This window comes from Narcine bancroftii, chromosome 10, assembly GCF_036971445.1.
Source record: "Narcine bancroftii isolate sNarBan1 chromosome 10, sNarBan1.hap1, whole genome shotgun sequence".
In the NCBI taxonomy this organism is placed as follows: domain Eukaryota; kingdom Metazoa; phylum Chordata; class Chondrichthyes; order Torpediniformes; family Narcinidae; genus Narcine; species Narcine bancroftii.
This window is the reverse complement of record NC_091478.1, coordinates 86,386,304-86,391,532: the sequence shown is the minus strand read 5'-3', so window position 1 is coordinate 86,391,532 and position 5,229 is coordinate 86,386,304.

The following is a 5,229-nucleotide window of genomic DNA, read 5'->3' as shown; positions in this document are numbered from 1 at the left end:
CATTTTGATGTGGGATGTTTCCTTTAATCTTCTGTGTATATATGCCTGGAAGATCACAAAAATCATTGCTGTGCATTCCAGCAACCTCTAACCCTGAAACCATGTTAGTTTCAATGATATGTTCCAGTCCCATGGTTTTCAATAAAATACTTAACTTTTTTTTCCCTTATGATTAAACTTTTTCATAAATTTCACTGTGGAAAATGACACGCCTGGGTCAAGAAATCCATGTATGCACTAAAATGAGGCCTTTCTGGGAAGATTTGGGTAATCTCTTGGGAAAAAAAATTATTGGAATTCGATACCCTCAGGCACCTGAATTATTTTTTATTGGGGAATTAAGAAGACGAAGACCTAAAATGAGGCTGTCAAAATATCAATTAAAATTCATTAAGATTATTTTAGCAGGGCCAGGAAATACATAGCAGTTACTTGGAAATCTAATTCCCAACTAGGTTTAGCCCACTGGAAGATGGAAATGCATAATTGTGTTCCCCTGGAGAAGATCACCTAGAACTTCAGAAACAGGAAGATGTATTTTAAAGAATATAGTATTCATACCTAAGGTACATCAGGGTAAATCTTTAAGGATTTCCCCCTCCTGTCTCTTCCCCCTGGTGCTCGCAGCACCGAGGACCCTAGATAAGTCAGGTTATTTGTCCCTTGATGGGAATGAGGTTTATCCGAGGTGAGGCCAATCTTTTTCTTTTCTTACTTTTTTTCTTGATACTTTTGGGTGGGGGGAGGAGGAGGGTTCCTCTTATTTTGTTCTTCTTTCTCCTTATTATCTTTTTCTCCCTTTAGCTCAACATGGATATTGAATTTGCATTTTTGTAGTATTATTGTAATTTTTCTTCCTTTCTAATCGACTCTTTTTTTCTCTTTCTCTTAATATCGACCTGCGGATCGATATTTGTATTAGTTTGATACTATTATTGATGTTTTCTTTTTGATTATTGATTGCCTGTTAATTGAAAATTATCAAAATAAAATATTAAAAAAGGGAAATGCATGTGTATGTACCATTGCATTCCCGTTCTTGACCTTAATTTGTACAGTTTGAGAGTTTGCAGTTAGCTGCACCGGCCCCAGTAAGACCACATCAATATCGAGGCATCAGCACCGTTTTCACTTGGCTCTTTCTTTGTCATTTGTTTATTTTCTGTATTCTTCTTTTCCTTAAGGATATGTAGTACGTTAGGATGCTTTTGACTACATATGTTGCAGCTGAGTTGCTCTTTGTAGTTTTTGCTGATATGTCCTTTACATAGACAGCCAAAACACACTCCATTTTCATTCAAAAAAGCAATTTTCTCACTGTGTGTTTTCTTTTCCATCTGCTCATGCTTATCATTACAGAACAAATATTTCATCTTAATGGGCAAACTTTCTTTCTCCTTAAATTCTTTATCCGCCACTGTCAGAGAGTGGCTAATGTACTTTCCTTCAATTTTGGAGGAAGATACAATTTGGACTTCTCAACTTCTTTACTCACTGCTTGAGTACTTTTAATTCCATACACAGGATCTGTGACAACATCCACATGCCCTTCTATGAACTCCATCAAATCTTTAAAAGTTGCTGTCACATAGTTTCTTCTTTGGAATGGTTGGGTAATTTATTTACAATGATTACCATATTATGAGGTATTTCAGGCTGTCAAAGATGGCCAATCTCCGTCATGACATCACAACATCCTCTTAGAAAGAGGGTGCAAGCTTGTATACCCTTCGTGTCCTTTAGTCTTATTAATGACCATTAAAGAGCCTTCTTTAAATAAGCTCTAGAAATTCTATAATTGTCTCAAAAATGCTTTTCTGGTAACCACTTACTTGTTTGAATCCTACATTAGGATTCATATGTTGCCATCTCTTTACAAGATCCTGTGGTGGTCCTCTCATGAACTGCTGCAGATACTGTAAACAATCCTCCTGGCTTTGACACTTAATTTCAATACTACGGTCAAAGTTTTTTTATAAACATTTGGAATTCGGTGCGGGGTGGGGGTCAACATCAAAAAATTGAAACTCTCTCTTGGGCAGAGCAGAGATAGTCTGTAACTGCATTAATGATGCAGTTATCTCATTTTGTCTTGTCGTGCCTAGGCGAACATTATTTTGTTCACCCAGATTTCTAATACTTGCTGGGAACACCTGGCATGACTTTCCATAAGATGGGATTCGGCTTCTATCTCTGTCCAATGCATATCTGACTCTTTGCATCAACCTGAATAATTTGGTATCTTGCACAGCTCGCATTGCGCCACTGGCTCAGCCCCATGGCTTAACCTGCCTGGTTCTTGACCATCACATCCTGTGGTTCTATCATTGGTTTAATCCTGCCTAGACCTGTTTATTTCAGGACCAAGCACATATTGTGATTGTAGCACTGGCTCAGCACTTAGTCTTAATCTGCCCAGTCCACAACCAAGCACGTCTTGTAGTTCTATCACAGGCTCAGCCTTGGTATTCAATATTTACTTTTTCTGAAGTCCTTCCACAAAGCATTAATGCTTTTGATAATTTAGTTTGAGCACCACTTACCACCGAGCTTTCTAGTGCCTGCGATCTGGCCTCATTAACAGCAATATTTTTGTCCTGTTCCAGTTGCTTCTTTTGCCTTTTTAGCTGCTCTTCCTGCACCTCCTCTTCTCTTCATTGCTGCTCTTCCTGCACCTCCTCTTCCTGCTCCTCCTCCTCTCTTCATCACTGCTCTTCCTGCACCTCTTCTTCTCTTCATTGCTGCTTCCCCTGCACCTCCTCTTCATCGCTGCTCTTCCTGTACCTCCTCTTCTCTTCATCGCTGCTCCCCTGCACCTCCTCTTCTCTTCATCGCTGTTCCTCCTGCACCTCCTCTCTTCATCATTTCTCTTCCTGCTCCTCCTCCTCTCTTCATCGCTGCTCTTCCTGCACCTCCTCTTCTCTTCATCGCTGCTCTTCCTGCTCCTCCTCTTCTCTTTATCACTGCTCTTTCTGCTCCTCCTCCTCTCTTCATCGCTGCTCCTCCTGCACCTCCTCTTCTCTTCATCGCTACCCTTCCTGCTCCTCCTCCTCTTCATCACTGCTCCTCCTCTTCTCTTCATCACTGCTCTTCCTGCACCTCCTCCTCTCTTCATCGCTGCACTTCCTGCACCTCCTCTTCATCGCTGCTCCTCCTGCACCTCCTCTTCATCATTGCTCCCTCTGCACCTCCTCCTCTTCATCGCTGCTCTTCCTGCACCTCCTCTTCATCGCTGCTCCTCCTGCACCTCCTTTTCATCGATGTTCCCCCTGCACCTCCTCTTCATCGCTGCTCCTCCTGCACCTCCTCATTGTCACTGCACCCATTATTTATATCTGCTCATCCTGATCTTCTGTGCAATTTAAACTGAAGCATTACTTTTTCCACTTGAAGAGCTGCGACGTCTGTTTGAATCTTTAAATGTACAGATTTAGTATTTGAAACTCTGGAGCTTGTTCAAGAGTACCTCTTGATTCTCCTGCTGGAAGTAGTTGACACACTACTATTAGGTCCTATTAGGTCCTGTACATCAGATGTTACCTTAATATCCATTTTAGATAGCTCATCCTCCACACCACCATCTTGTGGTGTAGTTTCAGCCACTACCTTGTGGTTGATCTCAATTTCTGCTAATGGCTTTTGCAGTAATTCTGTGGGATTTGTGTCCCTCACAACTGTAACCTTCTTCTTGTCTATATCCTTCCTCAGTCTTGCTTGAAGAGCCATTTTGTTTCCATTGGTCTCTAATTGCTGACTTTGCAATTCTTCTATGAGTTCCAATACCTTCATCTTCTCAACACATAATTCCTTAGAAGCTACAGCTGCCATCATCTCCACTTCTTTATCCATCCAGTCGATCATCGCACTCAAGACATCAAACATGCCCCACAATCTCTCCAAAACTAAAACAGTCCTCATAGGACAAGTGGCAATTTCACCAAATTGGGTTCTAATTTAATAAAAACACAGAAGGAAGTTCCATTAAGGCTTACACTTCTTCGATGGTATCGGCACTGTTGATGATTGCGCCTCCTTTATCGATCTCCTCTAAACTTTCTATGTCTTTAATTCCGTCTTCTATTGACTAATGAGTCATTAGTCCATAATTCCTTTGGCTAAATATATGACTATCTTCCTTCATAACCACTCGGACAGAATGGAGACGCTGTTGTTTTGACTTCATTAAATGAAAAATCTGTTCGAAAGTAGCATGAGTTTTTTCACTATTTATTAGAACTTTATGCATTAATAATTTTGATAAAACAATTGAACTATACTTAAAACAGACAATACAATGTTAATACCTACAAAAGAATGGTCAAAGGAATTACTTGAACCATCCTCATTTTTCCTGGCTCTAAACAGTAAAGCTCTAAACTAAATTGTTTATTTTAAACATACAAGCTAGCTAAACTTGGAATTAGCTGTTATTAGAAGACATTCTCTTGGAATTCAAAAACAAAATTTGTCAGCCGGCTTCCTGTAAAAATATGTTTTCCAAGTCATTTTAACCCTTACAACTACCATTGTAAGTATTTGCTTCAACCTCTGCTCCTGGAACCCCAATACAAGCTTCTACCAATCTCTATATAAAATGCTCACCCCGCACCTCTGCTTTAAGCTCTCCACTTCATCCCTCTCATCTTAAGTACATGTCCTCTCTAGACATTTTCACCCTGGGAAATAGATTTGAGTATGGCTTTCCATTGATAATTATGGACCACTCTCCCCCTCCCAATTGAATAATGTAAGGCATTCATTACACAGTGAGTTGTTGTTAGAATGGTAACAATGAACAGGCAACTATAGTTTGGCTTACTGCCTGCATTCCACCAAATAGTCATAGATTATCTGTTATCTCTGTGGAGATTTCCCAATTTAATTCCCAGTATTTTTTTGTGCACCTGGGCTCCAACTTTGTCCCCTCCTGCCCCATTGCGTTATCGTTAAGCAAAGGCTGAACCACTCACATTGCTAAACTCATGCTCAGTGAAGGAAAGGTCTTCTGTAATTGCTTCCCTCTCATTCAATTCAAAATAACCATGGCTAAAGCTGAAGTAAAATGGTTCCTTTGCCAGTCACCTCAACAGCTAGAGTATTTCCATCGTCAGAGCTTGTTAGCCAGATAAATTGACATGATTTTACCCTATCCACTGCTCAGTGTATTTGGATAGTTTATCATCTTTATTTACTGCAGATATTTCACTAAAATAAGTGAACACAAAAATG